General features: G+C 40.9%; 22 non-coding genes across 22 annotated transcripts; all 22 read right to left on the reverse strand.

The window, feature by feature from the left end:
* Positions 1–842: 842 nt before the first annotated feature.
* On the reverse strand, positions 843–916 carry trnat-agu (transfer RNA threonine (anticodon AGU)). The gene has a single exon. It is a non-coding gene; the product is annotated as a tRNA-Thr (tRNA).
* Positions 917–1,932: 1,016 nt separating this feature from the next.
* Positions 1,933–2,006, reverse strand: trnat-agu (transfer RNA threonine (anticodon AGU)). Its single transcript has one exon. It is a non-coding gene; the product is annotated as a tRNA-Thr (tRNA).
* A 1,016-nt stretch (positions 2,007–3,022) lies between these two features.
* On the reverse strand, positions 3,023–3,096 carry trnat-agu (transfer RNA threonine (anticodon AGU)). The gene has a single exon. It is a non-coding gene; the product is annotated as a tRNA-Thr (tRNA).
* Positions 3,097–4,112: 1,016 nt separating this feature from the next.
* Positions 4,113–4,186, reverse strand: trnat-agu (transfer RNA threonine (anticodon AGU)). Its single transcript has one exon. It is a non-coding gene; the product is annotated as a tRNA-Thr (tRNA).
* A 1,016-nt stretch (positions 4,187–5,202) lies between these two features.
* On the reverse strand, positions 5,203–5,276 carry trnat-agu (transfer RNA threonine (anticodon AGU)). The gene has a single exon. It is a non-coding gene; the product is annotated as a tRNA-Thr (tRNA).
* A 1,016-nt stretch (positions 5,277–6,292) lies between these two features.
* Positions 6,293–6,366, reverse strand: trnat-agu (transfer RNA threonine (anticodon AGU)). Its single transcript has one exon. It is a non-coding gene; the product is annotated as a tRNA-Thr (tRNA).
* Positions 6,367–7,382: 1,016 nt separating this feature from the next.
* trnat-agu (transfer RNA threonine (anticodon AGU)) lies at positions 7,383–7,456 on the reverse strand. The gene has a single exon. It is a non-coding gene; the product is annotated as a tRNA-Thr (tRNA).
* Positions 7,457–8,472: 1,016 nt separating this feature from the next.
* trnat-agu (transfer RNA threonine (anticodon AGU)) lies at positions 8,473–8,546 on the reverse strand. The gene has a single exon. It is a non-coding gene; the product is annotated as a tRNA-Thr (tRNA).
* A 1,011-nt stretch (positions 8,547–9,557) lies between these two features.
* On the reverse strand, positions 9,558–9,631 carry trnat-agu (transfer RNA threonine (anticodon AGU)). Its single transcript has one exon. It is a non-coding gene; the product is annotated as a tRNA-Thr (tRNA).
* Positions 9,632–10,621: 990 nt separating this feature from the next.
* On the reverse strand, positions 10,622–10,695 carry trnat-agu (transfer RNA threonine (anticodon AGU)). The gene has a single exon. It is a non-coding gene; the product is annotated as a tRNA-Thr (tRNA).
* Positions 10,696–11,683: 988 nt separating this feature from the next.
* On the reverse strand, positions 11,684–11,757 carry trnat-agu (transfer RNA threonine (anticodon AGU)). Its single transcript has one exon. It is a non-coding gene; the product is annotated as a tRNA-Thr (tRNA).
* Positions 11,758–12,745: 988 nt separating this feature from the next.
* trnat-agu (transfer RNA threonine (anticodon AGU)) lies at positions 12,746–12,819 on the reverse strand. The gene has a single exon. It is a non-coding gene; the product is annotated as a tRNA-Thr (tRNA).
* Positions 12,820–13,807: 988 nt separating this feature from the next.
* Positions 13,808–13,881, reverse strand: trnat-agu (transfer RNA threonine (anticodon AGU)). The gene has a single exon. It is a non-coding gene; the product is annotated as a tRNA-Thr (tRNA).
* A 988-nt stretch (positions 13,882–14,869) lies between these two features.
* Positions 14,870–14,943, reverse strand: trnat-agu (transfer RNA threonine (anticodon AGU)). Its single transcript has one exon. It is a non-coding gene; the product is annotated as a tRNA-Thr (tRNA).
* Positions 14,944–15,931: 988 nt separating this feature from the next.
* Positions 15,932–16,005, reverse strand: trnat-agu (transfer RNA threonine (anticodon AGU)). Its single transcript has one exon. It is a non-coding gene; the product is annotated as a tRNA-Thr (tRNA).
* A 1,015-nt stretch (positions 16,006–17,020) lies between these two features.
* On the reverse strand, positions 17,021–17,094 carry trnat-agu (transfer RNA threonine (anticodon AGU)). Its single transcript has one exon. It is a non-coding gene; the product is annotated as a tRNA-Thr (tRNA).
* A 1,016-nt stretch (positions 17,095–18,110) lies between these two features.
* On the reverse strand, positions 18,111–18,184 carry trnat-agu (transfer RNA threonine (anticodon AGU)). The gene has a single exon. It is a non-coding gene; the product is annotated as a tRNA-Thr (tRNA).
* Positions 18,185–19,193: 1,009 nt separating this feature from the next.
* trnat-agu (transfer RNA threonine (anticodon AGU)) lies at positions 19,194–19,267 on the reverse strand. Its single transcript has one exon. It is a non-coding gene; the product is annotated as a tRNA-Thr (tRNA).
* Positions 19,268–20,283: 1,016 nt separating this feature from the next.
* Positions 20,284–20,357, reverse strand: trnat-agu (transfer RNA threonine (anticodon AGU)). Its single transcript has one exon. It is a non-coding gene; the product is annotated as a tRNA-Thr (tRNA).
* A 1,016-nt stretch (positions 20,358–21,373) lies between these two features.
* trnat-agu (transfer RNA threonine (anticodon AGU)) lies at positions 21,374–21,447 on the reverse strand. The gene has a single exon. It is a non-coding gene; the product is annotated as a tRNA-Thr (tRNA).
* Positions 21,448–22,463: 1,016 nt separating this feature from the next.
* Positions 22,464–22,537, reverse strand: trnat-agu (transfer RNA threonine (anticodon AGU)). Its single transcript has one exon. It is a non-coding gene; the product is annotated as a tRNA-Thr (tRNA).
* A 1,007-nt stretch (positions 22,538–23,544) lies between these two features.
* Positions 23,545–23,618, reverse strand: trnat-agu (transfer RNA threonine (anticodon AGU)). Its single transcript has one exon. It is a non-coding gene; the product is annotated as a tRNA-Thr (tRNA).
* Between the last annotated feature and the right edge of the window lie 36 nt (positions 23,619–23,654).

The following is a 23,654-nucleotide window of genomic DNA, read 5'->3' on the forward strand; positions in this document are numbered from 1 at the left end:
AAGCTATGTTTTGGGACCCAAAGTGGGCCTGAGTATGTGAGAGGTGGGCAGCGCGATATCAGTAAACATTTTGAGTCACAAGCTATTTCTTCTTAATTTCGGTCATCCGAGGACAGTACATTTTTCATTTGGGTCTCGAACTGAATAAACTCAAGATACTCTGACCTGGATTCTTAAACTATGGTTTGGGACCCAAAGTGGGAATATCGCGAGATATGAGTAAACATTCAGAATCATACACGATTTCTTCATCATTTTGGTCGTTTCGGGGAAACAACATTTCTCAGTTGGATCTCGAGATTAAAAATGGTAAAAACCTAAGAAAAAGCAGATGAATCAGTTAATGTAAGTAATTAACCTACCATGAGATAGAGACTTTGTCAAATGGAAGAGTTATTGAGTTTCTTAGCTCACACAGGAGGTTTCAACTCATTCAAAATACAACCCTTTTGAAATGGCAATTCTTTGCCGTGACCCGGATTCAGACCGGGGTTCCTGCGGCCACAACGCAGAGTACTAAACACTATACGATCACAGCGAGCTACCAAAGATTGCTTGTAAAGCCTACTCATGCTCTGACAGAGACCTGTACAAGCTGGCTGAACTCTTCATTTAGCGCTCGAAATGAATCAACTGAAGAACCAGCTGAAGTTGAGACAGTTGGTACGTTGTAATTCTTTGAAAAAGTTCCCTTTTTCCGTGAAATTGGAATATCTCAATTGCATCCTCCTCACATCTTTTCTCCTCTCATCACTCCAAATTCTCAAGACTCATTGGTTGAGAAAAGCAGAACACTCTCCACTCTGACCTTTCCACCAATGTGTTCAATGACATGTTTGAAAAGGCTCTGCTGAGATTCGAACTCAGGATCTCCTGTTTACTAGACAGGCGCTTTAACCAACTAAGCCACAGCGCCTGTAGAGGCCAAGTATGTTCCAGGTAAGAACACCGCCACACGTATTTATATCAAACATGTCTCATTCATTTAACCCATATCTCTGTCTTGCAAAATCACGTCACAAAACAGATGTTATTTACTAATATTGGAATCGATATGGACTCCTTCAATTGTCTAGCAACAGGGTTTCTTAAGCTATGTTTTGGGACCCAAAGTGGGCCTGAGTATGTGAGAGGTGGGCAGCGCGATATCAGTAAACATTTTGAGTCACAAGCTATTTCTTCTTAATTTCGGTCATCCGAGGACAGTACATTTTTCATTTGGGTCTCGAACTGAATAAACTCAAGATACTCTGACCTGGATTCTTAAACTATGGTTTGGGACCCAAAGTGGGAATATCGCGAGATATGAGTAAACATTCAGAATCATACACGATTTCTTCATCATTTTGGTCGTTTCGGGGAAACAACATTTCTCAGTTGGATCTCGAGATTAAAAATGGTAAAAACCTAAGAAAAAGCAGATGAATCAGTTAATGTAAGTAATTAACCTACCATGAGATAGAGACTTTGTCAAATGGAAGAGTTATTGAGTTTCTTAGCTCACACAGGAGGTTTCAACTCATTCAAAATACAACCCTTTTGAAATGGCAATTCTTTGCCGTGACCCGGATTCAGACCGGGGTTCCTGCGGCCACAACGCAGAGTACTAAACACTATACGATCACAGCGAGCTACCAAAGATTGCTTGTAAAGCCTACTCATGCTCTGACAGAGACCTGTACAAGCTGGCTGAACTCTTCATTTAGCGCTCGAAATGAATCAACTGAAGAACCAGCTGAAGTTGAGACAGTTGGTACGTTGTAATTCTTTGAAAAAGTTCCCTTTTTCCGTGAAATTGGAATATCTCAATTGCATCCTCCTCACATCTTTTCTCCTCTCATCACTCCAAATTCTCAAGACTCATTGGTTGAGAAAAGCAGAACACTCTCCACTCTGACCTTTCCACCAATGTGTTCAATGACATGTTTGAAAAGGCTCTGCTGAGATTCGAACTCAGGATCTCCTGTTTACTAGACAGGCGCTTTAACCAACTAAGCCACAGCGCCTGTAGAGGCCAAGTATGTTCCAGGTAAGAACACCGCCACACGTATTTATATCAAACATGTCTCATTCATTTAACCCATATCTCTGTCTTGCAAAATCACGTCACAAAACAGATGTTATTTACTAATATTGGAATCGATATGGACTCCTTCAATTGTCTAGCAACAGGGTTTCTTAAGCTATGTTTTGGGACCCAAAGTGGGCCTGAGTATGTGAGAGGTGGGCAGCGCGATATCAGTAAACATTTTGAGTCACAAGCTATTTCTTCTTAATTTCGGTCATCCGAGGACAGTACATTTTTCATTTGGGTCTCGAACTGAATAAACTCAAGATACTCTGACCTGGATTCTTAAACTATGGTTTGGGACCCAAAGTGGGAATATCGCGAGATATGAGTAAACATTCAGAATCATACACGATTTCTTCATCATTTTGGTCGTTTCGGGGAAACAACATTTCTCAGTTGGATCTCGAGATTAAAAATGGTAAAAACCTAAGAAAAAGCAGATGAATCAGTTAATGTAAGTAATTAACCTACCATGAGATAGAGACTTTGTCAAATGGAAGAGTTATTGAGTTTCTTAGCTCACACAGGAGGTTTCAACTCATTCAAAATACAACCCTTTTGAAATGGCAATTCTTTGCCGTGACCCGGATTCAGACCGGGGTTCCTGCGGCCACAACGCAGAGTACTAAACACTATACGATCACAGCGAGCTACCAAAGATTGCTTGTAAAGCCTACTCATGCTCTGACAGAGACCTGTACAAGCTGGCTGAACTCTTCATTTAGCGCTCGAAATGAATCAACTGAAGAACCAGCTGAACTTGAGACAGTTGGTACGTTGTAATTCTTTGAAAAAGTTCCCTTTTTCCGTGAAATTGGAATATCTCAATTGCATCCTCCTCACATCTTTTCTCCTCTCATCACTCCAAATTCTCAAGACTCATTGGTTGAGAAAAGCAGAACACTCTCCACTCTGACCTTTCCACCAATGTGTTCAATGACATGTTTGAAAAGGCTCTGCTGAGATTCGAACTCAGGATCTCCTGTTTACTAGACAGGCGCTTTAACCAACTAAGCCACAGCGCCTGTAGAGGCCAAGTATGTTCCAGGTAAGAACACCGCCACACGTATTTATATCAAACATGTCTCATTCATTTAACCCATATCTCTGTCTTGCAAAATCACGTCACAAAACAGATGTTATTTACTAATATTGGAATCGATATGGACTCCTTCAATTGTCTAGCAACAGGGTTTCTTAAGCTATGTTTTGGGACCCAAAGTGGGCCTGAGTATGTGAGAGGTGGGCAGCGCGATATCAGTAAACATTTTGAGTCACAAGCTATTTCTTCTTAATTTCGGTCATCCGAGGACAGTACATTTTTCATTTGGGTCTCGAACTGAATAAACTCAAGATACTCTGACCTGGATTCTTAAACTATGGTTTGGGACCCAAAGTGGGAATATCGCGAGATATGAGTAAACATTCAGAATCATACACGATTTCTTCATCATTTTGGTCGTTTCGGGGAAACAACATTTCTCAGTTGGATCTCGAGATTAAAAATGGTAAAAACCTAAGAAAAAGCAGATGAATCAGTTAATGTAAGTAATTAACCTACCATGAGATAGAGACTTTGTCAAATGGAAGAGTTATTGAGTTTCTTAGCTCACACAGGAGGTTTCAACTCATTCAAAATACAACCCTTTTGAAATGGCAATTCTTTGCCGTGACCCGGATTCAGACCGGGGTTCCTGCGGCCACAACGCAGAGTACTAAACACTATACGATCACAGCGAGCTACCAAAGATTGCTTGTAAAGCCTACTCATGCTCTGACAGAGACCTGTACAAGCTGGCTGAACTCTTCATTTAGCGCTCGAAATGAATCAACTGAAGAACCAGCTGAACTTGAGACAGTTGGTACGTTGTAATTCTTTGAAAAAGTTCCCTTTTTCCGTGAAATTGGAATATCTCAATTGCATCCTCCTCACATCTTTTCTCCTCTCATCACTCCAAATTCTCAAGACTCATTGGTTGAGAAAAGCAGAACACTCTCCACTCTGACCTTTCCACCAATGTGTTCAATGACATGTTTGAAAAGGCTCTGCTGAGATTCGAACTCAGGATCTCCTGTTTACTAGACAGGCGCTTTAACCAACTAAGCCACAGCGCCTGTAGAGGCCAAGTATGTTCCAGGTAAGAACACCGCCACACGTATTTATATCAAACATGTCTCATTCATTTAACCCATATCTCTGTCTTGCAAAATCACGTCACAAAACAGATGTTATTTACTAATATTGGAATCGATATGGACTCCTTCAATTGTCTAGCAACAGGGTTTCTTAAGCTATGTTTTGGGACCCAAAGTGGGCCTGAGTATGTGAGAGGTGGGCAGCGCGATATCAGTAAACATTTTGAGTCACAAGCTATTTCTTCTTAATTTCGGTCATCCGAGGACAGTACATTTTTCATTTGGGTCTCGAACTGAATAAACTCAAGATACTCTGACCTGGATTCTTAAACTATGGTTTGGGACCCAAAGTGGGAATATCGCGAGATATGAGTAAACATTCAGAATCATACACGATTTCTTCATCATTTTGGTCGTTTCGGGGAAACAACATTTCTCAGTTGGATCTCGAGATTAAAAATGGTAAAAACCTAAGAAAAAGCAGATGAATCAGTTAATGTAAGTAATTAACCTACCATGAGATAGAGACTTTGTCAAATGGAAGAGTTATTGAGTTTCTTAGCTCACACAGGAGGTTTCAACTCATTCAAAATACAACCCTTTTGAAATGGCAATTCTTTGCCGTGACCCGGATTCAGACCGGGGTTCCTGCGGCCACAACGCAGAGTACTAAACACTATACGATCACAGCGAGCTACCAAAGATTGCTTGTAAAGCCTACTCATGCTCTGACAGAGACCTGTACAAGCTGGCTGAACTCTTCATTTAGCGCTCGAAATGAATCAACTGAAGAACCAGCTGAAGTTGAGACAGTTGGTACGTTGTAATTCTTTGAAAAAGTTCCCTTTTTCCGTGAAATTGGAATATCTCAATTGCATCCTCCTCACATCTTTTCTCCTCTCATCACTCCAAATTCTCAAGACTCATTGGTTGAGAAAAGCAGAACACTCTCCACTCTGACCTTTCCACCAATGTGTTCAATGACATGTTTGAAAAGGCTCTGCTGAGATTCGAACTCAGGATCTCCTGTTTACTAGACAGGCGCTTTAACCAACTAAGCCACAGCGCCTGTAGAGGCCAAGTATGTTCCAGGTAAGAACACCGCCACACGTATTTATATCAAACATGTCTCATTCATTTAACCCATATCTCTGTCTTGCAAAATCACGTCACAAAACAGATGTTATTTACTAATATTGGAATCGATATGGACTCCTTCAATTGTCTAGCAACAGGGTTTCTTAAGCTATGTTTTGGGACCCAAAGTGGGCCTGAGTATGTGAGAGGTGGGCAGCGCGATATCAGTAAACATTTTGAGTCACAAGCTATTTCTTCTTAATTTCGGTCATCCGAGGACAGTACATTTTTCATTTGGGTCTCGAACTGAATAAACTCAAGATACTCTGACCTGGATTCTTAAACTATGGTTTGGGACCCAAAGTGGGAATATCGCGAGATATGAGTAAACATTCAGAATCATACACGATTTCTTCATCATTTTGGTCGTTTCGGGGAAACAACATTTCTCAGTTGGATCTCGAGATTAAAAATGGTAAAAACCTAAGAAAAAGCAGATGAATCAGTTAATGTAAGTAATTAACCTACCATGAGATAGAGACTTTGTCAAATGGAAGAGTTATTGAGTTTCTTAGCTCACACAGGAGGTTTCAACTCATTCAAAATACAACCCTTTTGAAATGGCAATTCTTTGCCGTGACCCGGATTCAGACCGGGGTTCCTGCGGCCACAACGCAGAGTACTAAACACTATACGATCACAGCGAGCTACCAAAGATTGCTTGTAAAGCCTACTCATGCTCTGACAGAGACCTGTACAAGCTGGCTGAACTCTTCATTTAGCGCTCGAAATGAATCAACTGAAGAACCAGCTGAAGTTGAGACAGTTGGTACGTTGTAATTCTTTGAAAAAGTTCCCTTTTTCCGTGAAATTGGAATATCTCAATTGCATCCTCCTCACATCTTTTCTCCTCTCATCACTCCAAATTCTCAAGACTCATTGGTTGAGAAAAGCAGAACACTCTCCACTCTGACCTTTCCACCAATGTGTTCAATGACATGTTTGAAAAGGCTCTGCTGAGATTCGAACTCAGGATCTCCTGTTTACTAGACAGGCGCTTTAACCAACTAAGCCACAGCGCCTGTAGAGGCCAAGTATGTTCCAGGTAAGAACACCGCCACACGTATTTATATCAAACATGTCTCATTCATTTAACCCATATCTCTGTCTTGCAAAATCACGTCACAAAACAGATGTTATTTACTAATATTGGAATCGATATGGACTCCTTCAATTGTCTAGCAACAGGGTTTCTTAAGCTATGTTTTGGGACCCAAAGTGGGCCTGAGTATGTGAGAGGTGGGCAGCGCGATATCAGTAAACATTTTGAGTCACAAGCTATTTCTTCTTAATTTCGGTCATCCGAGGACAGTACATTTTTCATTTGGGTCTCGAACTGAATAAACTCAAGATACTCTGACCTGGATTCTTAAACTATGGTTTGGGACCCAAAGTGGGAATATCGCGAGATATGAGTAAACATTCAGAATCATACACGATTTCTTCATCATTTTGGTCGTTTCGGGGAAACAACATTTCTCAGTTGGATCTCGAGATTAAAAATGGTAAAAACCTAAGAAAAAGCAGATGAATCAGTTAATGTAAGTAATTAACCTACCATGAGATAGAGACTTTGTCAAATGGAAGAGTTATTGAGTTTCTTAGCTCACACAGGAGGTTTCAACTCATTCAAAATACAACCCTTTTGAAATGGCAATTCTTTGCCGTGACCCGGATTCAGACCGGGGTTCCTGCGGCCACAACGCAGAGTACTAAACACTATACGATCACAGCGAGCTACCAAAGATTGCTTGTAAAGCCTACTCATGCTCTGACAGAGACCTGTACAAGCTGGCTGAACTCTTCATTTAGCGCTCGAAATGAATCAACTGAAGAACCAGCTGAAGTTGAGACAGTTGGTACGTTGTAATTCTTTGAAAAAGTTCCCTTTTTCCGTGAAATTGGAATATCTCAATTGCATCCTCCTCACATCTTTTCTCCTCTCATCACTCCAAATTCTCAAGACTCATTGGTTGAGAAAAGCAGAACACTCTCCACTCTGACCTTTCCACCAATGTGTTCAATGACATGTTTGAAAAGGCTCTGCTGAGATTCGAACTCAGGATCTCCTGTTTACTAGACAGGCGCTTTAACCAACTAAGCCACAGCGCCTGTAGAGGCCAAGTATGTTCCAGGTAAGAACACCGCCACACGTATTTATATCAAACATGTCTCATTCATTTAACCCATATCTCTGTCTTGCAAAATCACGTCACAAAACAGATGTTATTTACTAATATTGGAATCGATATGGACTCCTTCAATTGTCTAGCAACAGGGTTTCTTAAGCTATGTTTTGGGACCCAAAGTGGGCCTGAGTATGTGAGAGGTGGGCAGCGCGATATCAGTAAACATTTTGAGTCACAAGCTATTTCTTCTTAATTTCGGTCATCCGAGGACAGTACATTTTTCATTTGGGTCTCGAACTGAATAAACTCAAGATACTCTGACCTGGATTCTTAAACTATGGTTTGGGACCCAAAGTGGGAATATCGCGAGATATGAGTAAACATTCAGAATCATACACGATTTCTTCATCATTTTGGTCGTTTCGGGGAAACAACATTTCTCAGTTGGATCTCGAGATTAAAAATGGTAAAAACCTAAGAAAAAGCAGATGAATCAGTTAATGTAAGTAATTAACCTACCATGAGATAGAGACTTTGTCAAATGGAAGAGTTATTGAGTTTCTTAGCTCACACAGGAGGTTTCAACTCATTCAAAATACAACCCTTTTGAAATGGCAATTCTTTGCCGTGACCCGGATTCAGACCGGGGTTCCTGCGGCCACAACGCAGAGTACTAAACACTATACGATCACAGCGAGCTACCAAAGATTGCTTGTAAAGCCTACTCATGCTCTGACAGAGACCTGTACAAGCTGGCTGAACTCTTCATTTAGCGCTCGAAATGAATCAACTGAAGAACCAGCTGAAGTTGAGACAGTTGGTACGTTGTAATTCTTTGAAAAAGTTCCCTTTTTCCGTGAAATTGGAATATCTCAATTGCATCCTCCTCACATCTTTTCTCCTCTCATCACTCCAAATTCTCAAGACTCATTGGTTGAGAAAAGCAGAACACTCTCCACTCTGACCTTTCCACCAATGTGTTCAATGACATGTTTGAAAAGGCTCTGCTGAGATTCGAACTCAGGATCTCCTGTTTACTAGACAGGCGCTTTAACCAACTAAGCCACAGCGCCTGTAGAGGCCAAGTATGCTCCAGGTAAGAACACCGCCACACGTATTTATATCAAACATGTCTCATTCATTTAACCCATATCTCTGTCTTGCAAAATCACGTCACAAAACAGATGTTATTTACTAATATTGGAATCGATATGGACTCCTTCAATTGTCTAGCAACAGGGTTTCTTAAGCTATGTTTTGGGACCCAAAGTGGGCCTGAGTATGTGAGAGGTGGGCAGCGCGATATCAGTAAACATTTTGAGTCACAAGCTATTTCTTCTTAATTTCGGTCATCCGAGGACAGTACATTTTTCATTTGGGTCTCGAACTGAATAAACTCAAGATACTCTGACATGGATTCTTAAACTATGGTTTGGGACCCAAAGTGGGAATATCGCGAGATATGAGTAAACATTCAGAATCATACACGATTTCTTCATCATTTTGGTCGTTTCGGGGAAACAACATTTCTCAGTTGGATCTCGAGATTAAAAATGGTAAAAACCTAAGAAAAAGCAGATGAATCAGTTAATGTAAGTAATTAACCTACCATGAGATAGAGACTTTGTCAAATGGAAGAGTTATTGAGTTTCTTAGCTCACACAGGAGGTTTCAACTCATTCAAAATACAACCCTTTTGAAATGGCAATTCTTTGCCGTGACCCGGATTCAGACCGGGGTTCCTGCGGCCACAACGCAGAGTACTAAACACTATACGATCACAGCGAGCTACCAAAGATTGCTTGTAAAGCCTACTCATGCTCTGACAGAGACCTGTACAAGCTGGCTGAACTCTTCATTTAGCGCTCGAAATGAATCAACTGAAGAACCAGCTGAACTTGAGATAGTTGGTACGTTGTAATTCTTTGAAAAAGTTCCCTTTTTCCGTGAAATTGGAATATCTCAATTGCATCCTCCTCACATCTTTTCTCCTCTCATCACTCCAAATTCTCAAGACTCATTGGTTGAGAAAAGCAGAACACTCTCCACTCTGACCTTTCCACCAATGTGTTCAATGACAAAGTTTGCTCTGCTGAGATTCGAACTCAGGATCTCCTGTTTACTAGACAGGCGCTTTAACCAACTAAGCCACAGCGCCTGTAGATGCCAAGTATGTTCCAGGTAAGAACACCGCCACACGTATTTATATCAAACATGTCTCATTCATTTAACCCATATCTCTGTCTTGCAAAATCACGTCACAAAACAGATGTTATTTACTAATATTGGAATCGATATGGACTCCTTCAATTGTCTAGCAACAGGGTTTCTTAAGCTATGTTTTGGGACCCAAAGTGGGCCTGAGTATGTGAGAGGTGGGCAGCGCGATATCAGTAAACATTTTGAGTCACAAGCTATTTCTTCTTAATTTCGGTCATCCGAGGACAGTACATTTTTCATTTGGGTCTCGAACTGAATAAACTCAAGATACTCTGACATGGATTCTTAAACTATGGTTTGGGACCCAAAGTGGGAATATCGCGAGATATGAGTAAACATTCAGAATCATACACGATTTCTTCATCATTTTGGTCGTTTCGGGGAAACTACATTTCTCAGTTGGATCTCGAGATTAAAAATGGTAAAAACCTAAGAAAAAGCAGATGAATCAGTTAATGTAAGTAATTAACCTACCATGAGATGGAGACTTTGTCAAATGGAAGAGTTATTGAGTTTCTTAGCTCACACAGGAGGTTTCAACTCATTCAAAATACAACCCTTTTGAAATGGCAATTCTTTGCCGTGACCCGGATTCAGACCGGGGTTCCTGCGGCCACAACGCAGAGTACTAAACACTATACGATCACAGCGAGCTACCAAAGATTGCTTGTAAAGCCTACTCATGCTCTGACAGAGACCTGTACAAGCTGGCTGAACTCTTCATTTAGCACTCGAAATGAATCAACTGAAGAACCAGCTGAACTTGAGACAGTTGGTACGTTGTAATTCTTTGAAAAAGTTCCCTTTTTCCGTGAAATTGGAATATCTCAATTGCATCCTCCTCACGTCTTTTCTCCTCTCATCACTCCAAATTCTCAAGACTCATTGGTTGAGAAAAGCAGAACACTCTCCACCAATGTTTCAATGAAGGCTCTGCTGAGATTCGAACTCAGGATCTCCTGTTTACTAGACAGGCGCTTTAACCAACTAAGCCACAGCGCCTGTAGATGCCAAGTATGTTCCAGGTAAGAACACCGCCACACGTATTTATATCAAACATGTCTCATTCATTTAACCCATATCTCTGTCTTGCAAAATCACGTCACAAAACAGATGTTATTTACTAATATTGGAATCGATATGGACTCCTTCAATTGTCTAGCAACAGGGTTTCTTAAGCTATGTTTTGGGACCCAAAGTGGGCCTGAGTATGTGAGAGGTGGGCAGCGCGATATCAGTAAACATTTTGAGTCACAAGCTATTTCTTCTTAATTTCGGTCATCCGAGGACAGTACATTTTTCATTTGGGTCTCGAACTGAATAAACTCAAGATACTCTGACATGGATTCTTAAACTATGGTTTGGGACCCAAAGTGGGAATATCGCGAGATATGAGTAAACATTCAGAATCATACACGATTTCTTCATCATTTTGGTCGTTTCGGGGAAACTACATTTCTCAGTTGGATCTCGAGATTAAAAATGGTAAAAACCTAAGAAAAAGCAGATGAATCAGTTAATGTAAGTAATTAACCTACCATGAGATGGGGACTTTGTCAAATGGAAGAGTTATTGAGTTTCTTAGCTCACACAGGAGGTTTCAACTCATTCAAAATACAACCCTTTTGAAATGGCAATTCTTTGCCGTGACCCGGATTCAGACCGGGGTTCCTGCGGCCACAACGCAGAGTACTAAACACTATACGATCACAGCGAGCTACCAAAGATTGCTTGTAAAGCCTACTCATGCTCTGACAGAGACCTGTACAAGCTGGCTGAACTCTTCATTTAGCACTCGAAATGAATCAACTGAAGAACCAGCTGAACTTGAGATAGTTGGTACGTTGTAATTCTTTGAAAAAGTTCCCTTTTTCCGTGAAATTGGAATATCTCAATTGCATCCTCCTCACGTCTTTTCTCCTCTCATCACTCCAAATTCTCAAGACTCATTGGTTGAGAAAAGCAGAACACTCTCCACCAATGTTTGAAAAGGCTCTGCTGAGATTCGAACTCAGGATCTCCTGTTTACTAGACAGGCGCTTTAACCAACTAAGCCACAGCGCCTGTAGATGCCAAGTATGTTCCAGGTAAGAACACCGCCACACGTATTTATATCAAACATGTCTCATTCATTTAACCCATATCTCTGTCTTGCAAAATCACGTCACAAAACAGATGTTATTTACTAATATTGGAATCGATATGGACTCCTTCAATTGTCTAGCAACAGGGTTTCTTAAGCTATGTTTTGGGACCCAAAGTGGGCCTGAGTATGTGAGAGGTGGGCAGCGCGATATCAGTAAACATTTTGAGTCACAAGCTATTTCTTCTTAATTTCGGTCATCCGAGGACAGTACATTTTTCATTTGGGTCTCGAACTGAATAAACTCAAGATACTCTGACATGGATTCTTAAACTATGGTTTGGGACCCAAAGTGGGAATATCGCGAGATATGAGTAAACATTCAGAATCATACACGATTTCTTCATCATTTTGGTCGTTTCGGGGAAACTACATTTCTCAGTTGGATCTCGAGATTAAAAATGGTAAAAACCTAAGAAAAAGCAGATGAATCAGTTAATGTAAGTAATTAACCTACCATGAGATGGGGACTTTGTCAAATGGAAGAGTTATTGAGTTTCTTAGCTCACACAGGAGGTTTCAACTCATTCAAAATACAACCCTTTTGAAATGGCAATTCTTTGCCGTGACCCGGATTCAGACCGGGGTTCCTGCGGCCACAACGCAGAGTACTAAACACTATACGATCACAGCGAGCTACCAAAGATTGCTTGTAAAGCCTACTCATGCTCTGACAGAGACCTGTACAAGCTGGCTGAACTCTTCATTTAGCACTCGAAATGAATCAACTGAAGAACCAGCTGAACTTGAGATAGTTGGTACGTTGTAATTCTTTGAAAAAGTTCCCTTTTTCCGTGAAATTGGAATATCTCAATTGCATCCTCCTCACGTCTTTTCTCCTCTCATCACTCCAAATTCTCAAGACTCATTGGTTGAGAAAAGCAGAACACTCTCCACCAATGTTTGAAAAGGCTCTGCTGAGATTCGAACTCAGGATCTCCTGTTTACTAGACAGGCGCTTTAACCAACTAAGCCACAGCGCCTGTAGATGCCAAGTATGTTCCAGGTAAGAACACCGCCACACGTATTTATATCAAACATGTCTCATTCATTTAACCCATATCTCTGTCTTGCAAAATCACGTCACAAAACAGATGTTATTTACTAATATTGGAATCGATATGGACTCCTTCAATTGTCTAGCAACAGGGTTTCTTAAGCTATGTTTTGGGACCCAAAGTGGGCCTGAGTATGTGAGAGGTGGGCAGCGCGATATCAGTAAACATTTTGAGTCACAAGCTATTTCTTCTTAATTTCGGTCATCCGAGGACAGTACATTTTTCATTTGGGTCTCGAACTGAATAAACTCAAGATACTCTGACATGGATTCTTAAACTATGGTTTGGGACCCAAAGTGGGAATATCGCGAGATATGAGTAAACATTCAGAATCATACACGATTTCTTCATCATTTTGGTCGTTTCGGGGAAACTACATTTCTCAGTTGGATCTCGAGATTAAAAATGGTAAAAACCTAAGAAAAAGCAGATGAATCAGTTAATGTAAGTAATTAACCTACCATGAGATGGGGACTTTGTCAAATGGAAGAGTTATTGAGTTTCTTAGCTCACACAGGAGGTTTCAACTCATTCAAAATACAACCCTTTTGAAATGGCAATTCTTTGCCGTGACCCGGATTCAGACCGGGGTTCCTGCGGCCACAACGCAGAGTACTAAACACTATACGATCACAGCGAGCTACCAAAGATTGCTTGTAAAGCCTACTCATGCTCTGACAGAGACCTGTACAAGCTGGCTGAACTCTTCATTTAGCACTCGAAATGAATCAACTGAAGAACCAGCTGAACTTGAGATAGTTGGTACGTTGTAATTCTTTGAAAAAGTTCCCTTTTTCCGTGAAATTGGAATATCTCAATTGCATCCTCCTCACGTCTTTTCTCCTCTCATCACTCCAAATTCTCAAGACTCATTGGTTGAGAAAAGCAGAACACTCTCCACCAATGTTTGAAAAGGCTCTGCTGAGATTCGAACTCAGGATCTCCTGTTTACTAGACAGGCGCTTTAACCAACTAAGCCACAGCGCCTGTAGATGCCAAGTATGTTCCAGGTAAGAACACCGCCACACGTATTTATATCAAACATGTCTCATTCATTTAACCCATATCTCTGTCTTGCAAAATCACGTCACAAAACAGATGTTATTTACTAATATTGGAATCGATATGGACTCCTTCAATTGTCTAGCAACAGGGTTTCTTAAGCTATGTTTTGGGACCCAAAGTGGGCCTGAGTATGTGAGAGGTGGGCAGCGCGATATCAGTAAACATTTTGAGTCACAAGCTATTTCTTCTTAATTTCGGTCATCCGAGGACAGTACATTTTTCATTTGGGTCTCGAACTGAATAAACTCAAGATACTCTGACATGGATTCTTAAACTATGGTTTGGGACCCAAAGTGGGAATATCGCAAGATATGAGTAAACATTCAGAATCATACACGATTTCTTCATCATTTTGGTCGTTTCGGGGAAACTACATTTCCCAGTTGGATCTCGAGATTAAAAATGGTAAAAACCTAAGAAAAAGCAGATGAATCAGTTAATGTAAGTAATTAACCTACCATGAGATGGGGACTTTGTCAAATGGAAGAGTTATTGAGTTTCTTAGCTCACACAGGAGGTTTCAACTCATTCAAAATACAACCCTTTTGAAATGGCAATTCTTTGCCGTGACCCGGATTCAGACCGGGGTTCCTGCGGCCACAACGCAGAGTACTAAACACTATACGATCACAGCGAGCTACCAAAGATTGCTTGTAAAGCCTACTCATGCTCTGACAGAGACCTGTACAAGCTGGCTGAACTCTTCATTTAGCACTCGAAATGAATCAACTGAAGAACCAGCTGAACTTGAGATAGTTGGTACGTTGTAATTCTTTGAAAAAGTTCCCTTTTTCCGTGAAATTGGAATATCTCAATTGCATCCTCCTCACGTCTTTTCTCCTCTCATCACTCCAAATTCTCAAGACTCATTGGTTGAGAAAAGCAGAACACTCTCCACCAATGTTTGAAAAGGCTCTGCTGAGATTCGAACTCAGGATCTCCTGTTTACTAGACAGGCGCTTTAACCAACTAAGCCACAGCGCCTGTAGATGCCAAGTATGTTCCAGGTAAGAACACCGCCACACGTATTTATATCAAACATGTCTCATTCATTTAACCCATATCTCTGTCTTGCAAAATCACGTCACAAAACAGATGTTATTTACTAATATTGGAATCGATATGGACTCCTTCAATTGTCTAGCAACAGGGTTTCTTAAGCTATGTTTTGGGACCCAAAGTGGGCCTGAGTATGTGAGAGGTGGGCAGCGCGATATCAGTAAACATTTTGAGTCACAAGCTATTTCTTCTTAATTTCGGTCATCCGAGGACAGTACATTTTTCATTTGGGTCTCGAACTGAATAAACTCAAGATACTCTGACATGGATTCTTAAACTATGGTTTGGGACCCAAAGTGGGAATATCGCGAGATATGAGTAAACATTCAGAATCATACACGATTTCTTCATCATTTTGGTCGTTTCGGGGAAACTACATTTCTCAGTTGGATCTCGAGATTAAAAATGGTAAAAACCTAAGAAAAAGCAGATGAATCAGTTAATGTAAGTAATTAACCTACCATGAGATGGGGACTTTGTCAAATGGAAGAGTTATTGAGTTTCTTAGCTCACACAGGAGGTTTCAACTCATTCAAAATACAACCCTTTTGAAATGGCAATTCTTTGCCGTGACCCGGATTCAGACCGGGGTTCCTGCGGCCACAACGCAGAGTACTAAACACTATACGATCACAGCGAGCTACCAAAGATTGCTTGTAAAGCCTACTCATGCTCTGACAGAGACCTGTACAAGCTGGCTGAACTCTTCATTTAGCACTCGAAATGAATCAACTGAAGAACCAGCTGAACTTGAGATAGTTGGTACGTTGTAATTCTTTGAAAAAGTTCCCTTTTTCCGTGAAATTGGAATATCTCAATTGCATCCTCCTCACGTCTTTTCTCCTCTCATCACTCCAAATTCTCAAGACTCATTGGTTGAGAAAAGCAGAACACTCTCCACCAATGTTTGAAAAGGCTCTGCTGAGATTCGAACTCAGGATCTCCTGTTTACTAGACAGGCGCTTTAACCAACTAAGCCACAGCGCCTGTAGATGCCAAGTATGTTCCAGGTAAGAACACCGCCACACGTATTTATATCAAACATGTCTCATTCATTTAACCCATATCTCTGTCTTGCAAAATCACGTCACAAAACAGATGTTATTTACTAATATTGGAATCGATATGGACTCCTTCAATTGTCTAGCAACAGGGTTTCTTAAGCTATGTTTTGGGACCCAAAGTGGGCCTGAGTATGTGAGAGGTGGGCAGCGCGATATCAGTAAACATTTTGAGTCACAAGCTATTTCTTCTTAATTTCGGTCATCCGAGGACAGTACATTTTTCATTTGGGTCTCGAACTGAATAAACTCAAGATACTCTGACATGGATTCTTAAACTATGGTTTGGGACCCAAAGTGGGAATATCGCGAGATATGAGTAAACATTCAGAATCATACACGATTTCTTCATCATTTTGGTCGTTTCGGGGAAACTACATTTCTCAGTTGGATCTCGAGATTAAAAATGGTAAAAACCTAAGAAAAAGCAGATGAATCAGTTAATGTAAGTAATTAACCTACCATGAGATGGGGACTTTGTCAAATGGAAGAGTTATTGAGTTTCTTAGCTCACACAGGAGGTTTCAACTCATTCAAAATACAACCCTTTTGAAATGGCAATTCTTTGCCGTGACCCGGATTCAGACCGGGGTTCCTGCGGCCACAACGCAGAGTACTAAACACTATACGATCACAGCGAGCTACCAAAGATTGCTTGTAAAGCCTACTCATGCTCTGACAGAGACCTGTACAAGCTGGCTGAACTCTTCATTTAGCACTCGAAATGAATCAACTGAAGAACCAGCTGAACTTGAGACAGTTGGTACGTTGTAATTCTTTGAAAAAGTTCCCTTTTTCCGTGAAATTGGAATATCTCAATTGCATCCTCCTCACATCTTTTCTCCTCTCATCACTCCAAATTCTCAAGACTCATTGGTTGAGAAAAGCAGAACACTCTCCACCTGACCTTTCCACCAATGTGTTCAATGACATGTTTGAAAAGGCTCTGCTGAGATTCGAACTCAGGATCTCCTGTTTACTAGACAGGCGCTTTAACCAACTAAGCCACAGCGCCTGTAGATGCCAAGTATGTTCCAGGTAAGAACACCGCCACACGTATTTATATCAAACATGTCTCATTCATTTAACCCATATCTCTGTCTTGCAAAATCACGTCACAAAACAGATGTTATTTACTAATATTGGAATCGATATGGACTCCTTCAATTGTCTAGCAACAGGGTTTCTTAAGCTATGTTTTGGGACCCAAAGTGGGCCTGAGTATGTGAGAGGTGGGCAGCGCGATATCAGTAAACATTTTGAGTCACAAGCTATTTCTTCTTAATTTCGGTCATCCGAGGACAGTACATTTTTCATTTGGGTCTCGAACTGAATAAACTCAAGATACTCTGACCTGGATTCTTAAACTATGGTTTGGGACCCAAAGTGGGAATATCGCGAGATATGAGTAAACATTCAGAATCATACACGATTTCTTCATCATTTTGGTCGTTTCGGGGAAACAACATTTCTCAGTTGGATCTCGAGATTAAAAATGGTAAAAACCTAAGAAAAAGCAGATGAATCAGTTAATGTAAGTAATTAACCTACCATGAGATAGAGACTTTGTCAAATGGAAGAGTTATTGAGTTTCTTAGCTCACACAGGAGGTTTCAACTCATTCAAAATACAACCCTTTTGAAATGGCAATTCTTTGCCGTGACCCGGATTCAGACCGGGGTTCCTGCGGCCACAACGCAGAGTACTAAACACTATACGATCACAGCGAGCTACCAAAGATTGCTTGTAAAGCCTACTCATGCTCTGACAGAGACCTGTACAAGCTGGCTGAACTCTTCATTTAGCGCTCGAAATGAATCAACTGAAGAACCAGCTGAACTTGAGACAGTTGGTACGTTGTAATTCTTTGAAAAAGTTCCCTTTTTCCGTGAAATTGGAATATCTCAATTGCATCCTCCTCACATCTTTTCTCCTCTCATCACTCCAAATTCTCAAGACTCATTGGTTGAGAAAAGCAGAACACTCTCCACTCTGACCTTTCCACCAATGTGTTCAATGACATGTTTGAAAAGGCTCTGCTGAGATTCGAACTCAGGATCTCCTGTTTACTAGACAGGCGCTTTAACCAACTAAGCCACAGCGCCTGTAGATGCCAAGTATGTTCCAGGTAAGAACACCGCCACACGTATTTATATCAAACATGTCTCATTCATTTAACCCATATCTCTGTCTTGCAAAATCACGTCACAAAACAGATGTTATTTACTAATATTGGAATCGATATGGACTCCTTCAATTGTCTAGCAACAGGGTTTCTTAAGCTATGTTTTGGGACCCAAAGTGGGCCTGAGTATGTGAGAGGTGGGCAGCGCGATATCAGTAAACATTTTGAGTCACAAGCTATTTCTTCTTAATTTCGGTCATCCGAGGACAGTACATTTTTCATTTGGGTCTCGAACTGAATAAACTCAAGATACTCTGACCTGGATTCTTAAACTATGGTTTGGGACCCAAAGTGGGAATATCGCGAGATATGAGTAAACATTCAGAATCATACACGATTTCTTCATCATTTTGGTCGTTTCGGGGAAACAACATTTCTCAGTTGGATCTCGAGATTAAAAATGGTAAAAACCTAAGAAAAAGCAGATGAATCAGTTAATGTAAGTAATTAACCTACCATGAGATAGAGACTTTGTCAAATGGAAGAGTTATTGAGTTTCTTAGCTCACACAGGAGGTTTCAACTCATTCAAAATACAACCCTTTTGAAATGGCAATTCTTTGCCGTGACCCGGATTCAGACCGGGGTTCCTGCGGCCACAACGCAGAGTACTAAACACTATACGATCACAGCGAGCTACCAAAGATTGCTTGTAAAGCCTACTCATGCTCTGACAGAGACCTGTACAAGCTGGCTGAACTCTTCATTTAGCGCTCGAAATGAATCAACTGAAGAACCAGCTGAACTTGAGACAGTTGGTACGTTGTAATTCTTTGAAAAAGTTCCCTTTTTCCGTGAAATTGGAATATCTCAATTGCATCCTCCTCACATCTTTTCTCCTCTCATCACTCCAAATTCTCAAGACTCATTGGTTGAGAAAAGCAGAACACTCTCACCTTTCCACCAATGTGTTCAATGACATGTTTGAAAAGGCTCTGCTGAGATTCGAACTCAGGATCTCCTGTTTACTAGACAGGCGCTTTAACCAACTAAGCCACAGCGCCTGTAGATGCCAAGTATGTTCCAGGTAAGAACACCGCCACACGTATTTATATCAAACATGTCTCATTCATTTAACCCATATCTCTGTCTTGCAAAATCACGTCACAAAACAGATGTTATTTACTAATATTGGAATCGATATGGACTCCTTCAATTGTCTAGCAACAGGGTTTCTTAAGCTATGTTTTGGGACCCAAAGTGGGCCTGAGTATGTGAGAGGTGGGCAGCGCGATATCAGTAAACATTTTGAGTCACAAGCTATTTCTTCTTAATTTCGGTCATCCGAGGACAGTACATTTTTCATTTGGGTCTCGAACTGAATAAACTCAAGATACTCTGACCTGGATTCTTAAACTATGGTTTGGGACCCAAAGTGGGAATATCGCGAGATATGAGTAAACATTCAGAATCATACACGATTTCTTCATCATTTTGGTCGTTTCGGGGAAACAACATTTCTCAGTTGGATCTCGAGATTAAAAATGGTAAAAACCTAAGAAAAAGCAGATGAATCAGTTAATGTAAGTAATTAACCTACCATGAGATAGAGACTTTGTCAAATGGAAGAGTTATTGAGTTTCTTAGCTCACACAGGAGGTTTCAACTCATTCAAAATACAACCCTTTTGAAATGGCAATTCTTTGCCGTGACCCGGATTCAGACCGGGGTTCCTGCGGCCACAACGCAGAGTACTAAACACTATACGATCACAGCGAGCTACCAAAGATTGCTTGTAAAGCCTACTCATGCTCTGACAGAGACCTGTACAAGCTGGCTGAACTCTTCATTTAGCGCTCGAAATGAATCAACTGAAGAACCAGCTGAACTTGAGACAGTTGGTACGTTGTAATTCTTTGAAAAAGTTCCCTTTTTCCGTGAAATTGGAATATCTCAATTGCATCCTCCTCACATCTTTTCTCCTCTCATCACTCCAAATTCTCAAGACTCATTGGTTGAGAAAAGCAGAACACTCTCCACTCTGACCTTTCCACCAATGTGTTCAATGACATGTTTGAAAAGGCTCTGCTGAGATTCGAACTCAGGATCTCCTGTTTACTAGACAGGCGCTTTAACCAACTAAGCCACAGCGCCTGTAGAGGCCAAGTATGTTCCAGGTAAGAACACCGCCACACGTATTTATATCAAACATGTCTCATTCATTTAACCCATATCTCTGTCTTGCAAAATCACGTCACAAAACAGATGTTATTTACTAATATTGGAATCGATATGGACTCCTTCAATTGTCTAGCAACAGGGTTTCTTAAGCTATGTTTTGGGACCCAAAGTGGGCCTGAGTATGTGAGAGGTGGGCAGCGCGATATCAGTAAACATTTTGAGTCACAAGCTATTTCTTCTTAATTTCGGTCATCCGAGGACAGTACATTTTTCATTTGGGTCTCGAACTGAATAAACTCAAGATACTCTGACCTGGATTCTTAAACTATGGTTTGGGACCCAAAGTGGGAATATCGCGAGATATGAGTAAACATTCAGAATCATACACGATTTCTTCATCATTTTGGTCGTTTCGGGGAAACAACATTTCTCAGTTGGATCTCGAGATTAAAAATGGTAAAAACCTAAGAAAAAGCAGATGAATCAGTTAATGTAAGTAATTAACCTACCATGAGATAGAGACTTTGTCAAATGGAAGAGTTATTGAGTTTCTTAGCTCACACAGGAGGTTTCAACTCATTCAAAATACAACCCTTTTGAAATGGCAATTCTTTGCCGTGACCCGGATTCAGACCGGGGTTCCTGCGGCCACAACGCAGAGTACTAAACACTATACGATCACAGCGAGCTACCAAAGATTGCTTCTAAAGCCTACTCATGCTCTGACAGAGACCTGTACAAGCTGGCTGAACTCTTCATTTAGCGCTCGAAATGAATCAACTGAAGAACCAGCTGAACTTGAGACAGTTGGTACGTTGTAATTCTTTGAAAAAGTTCCCTTTTTCCGTGAAATTGGAATATCTCAATTGCATCCTCCTCACATCTTTTCTCCTCTCATCACTCCAAATTCTCAAGACTCATTGGTTGAGAAAAGCAGAACACTCTCCACTCTGACCTTTCCACCAATGTGTTCAATGACATGTTTGAAAAGGCTCTGCTGAGATTCGAACTCAGGATCTCCTGTTTACTAGACAGGCGCTTTAACCAACTAAGCCACAGCGCCTGTAGAGGCCAAGTATGTTCCAGGTAAGAACACCGCCACACGTATTTATATCAAACATGTCTCATTCATTTAACCCATATCTCTGTCTTGCAAAATCACGTCACAAAACAGATGTTATTTACTAATATTGGAATCGATATGGACTCCTTCAATTGTCTAGCAACAGGGTTTCTTAAGTTATGTTTTGGGACCCAAAGTGGGCCTGAGTATGTGAGAGGTGGGCAGCGCGATATCAGTAAACATTTTGAGTCACAAGCTATTTCTTCTTAATTTCGGTCATCCGAGGACAGTACATTTTTCATTTGGGTCTCGAACTGAATAAACTCAAGATACTCTGACCTGGATTCTTAAACTATGGTTTGGGACCCAAAGTGGGAATATCGCGAGATATGAGTAAACATTCAGAATCATACACGATTTCTTCATCATTTTGGTCGTTTCGGGGAAACAACATTTCTCAGTTGGATCTCGAGATTAAAAATGGTAAAAACCTAAGAAAAAGCAGATGAATCAGTTAATGTAAGTAATTAACCTACCATGAGATAGAGACTTTGTCAAATGGAAGAGTTATTGAGTTTCTTAGCTCACACAGGAGGTTTCAACTCATTCAAAATACAACCCTTTTGAAATGGCAATTCTTTGCCGTGACCCGGATTCAGACCGGGGTTCCTGCGGCCACAACGCAGAGTACTAAACACTATACGATCACAGCGAGCTACCAAAGATTGCTTGTAAAGCCTACTCATGCTCTGACAGAGACCTGTACAAGCTGGCTGAACTCTTCATTTAGCACTCGAAATGAATCAACTGAAGAACCAGCTGAACTTGAGACAGTTGGTACGTTGTAATTCTTTGAAAAAGTTCCCTTTTTCCGTGAAATTGGAATATCTCAATTGCATCCTCCTCACGTCTTTTCTCCTCTCATCACTCCAAATTCTCAAGACTCATTGGTTGAGAAAAGCAGAACACTCTCCACTCTGACCTTTCCACCAATGTGTTCAATGACATGTTTGAAAAGGCTCTGCTGAGATTCGAACTCAGGATCTCCTGTTTACTAGACAGGCGCTTTAACCAACTAAGCCACAGCGCCTGTAGAGGCCAAGTATGTTCCAGGTAAGAACACCGCCACACGTATTTATATCAAACATGTCTCATTCATTTAACCCATATCTCTGTCTTGCAAAATCACGTCACAAAACAGATGTTATTTACTAATATTGGAATCGATATGGACTCCTTCAATTGTCTAGCAACAGGGTTTCTTAAGTTATGTTTTGGGACCCAAAGTGGGCCTGAGTATGTGAGAGGTGGGCAGCGCGATATCAGTAAACATTTTGAGTCACAAGCTATTTCTTCTTAATTTCGGTCATCCGAGGACAGTACATTTTTCATTTGGGTCTCGAACTGAATAAACTCAAGATACTCTGACCTGGATTCTTAAACTATGGTTTGGGACCCAAAGTGGGAATATCGCGAGATATGAGTAAACATTCAGAATCATACACGATTTCTTCATAATTTTGGTCGTTTCGGGGAAACTACATTTCTCAGTTGGATCTCGAGATTAAAAATGGTAAAAACCTAAGAAAAAGCAGATGAATCAGTTAATGTAAGTAATTAACCTACCATGAGATGGGGACTTTGTCAAATGGAAGAGTTATTGAGTTTCTTAGCTCACACAGGAGGTTTCAACTCATTCAAAATACAACCCTTTTGAAATGGCAATTCTTTGCCGTGACCCGGATTCAGACCGGGGTTCCTGCGGCCACAACGCAGAGTACTAAACACTATACGATCACAGCGAGCTACCAAAGATTGCTTGTAAAGCCTACTCATGCTCTGACAGAGACCTGTACAAGCTGGCTGAACTCTTCATTTAGCACTCGAAATGAATCAACTGAAGAACCAGCTGAACTTGAGATAGTTGGTACGTTGTAATTCTTTGAAAAAGTTCCCTTTTTCCGTGAAATTGGAATTTCTCAATTGCATCCTCCTCACATCTTTTCTCCTCCCATCACTCCAAATTCTCAAGACTCATTGGTTGAGAAAAGCAGAACAGTCTCCACTCTGACCTTTCCACCAATGACATGTTTGAAAAGGCTCTGCTGAGATTCGAACTCAGGATCTCCTGTTTACTAGACAGGCGCTTTAACCAACTAAGCCACAGCGCCTGTAGATGCCAAGTATGTTGCAGGTAAGAAAACCGC

Source organism: Oncorhynchus clarkii, chromosome 16, assembly GCF_045791955.1.
Source record: "Oncorhynchus clarkii lewisi isolate Uvic-CL-2024 chromosome 16, UVic_Ocla_1.0, whole genome shotgun sequence".
Lineage (NCBI taxonomy): Eukaryota > Metazoa > Chordata > Actinopteri > Salmoniformes > Salmonidae > Oncorhynchus > Oncorhynchus clarkii.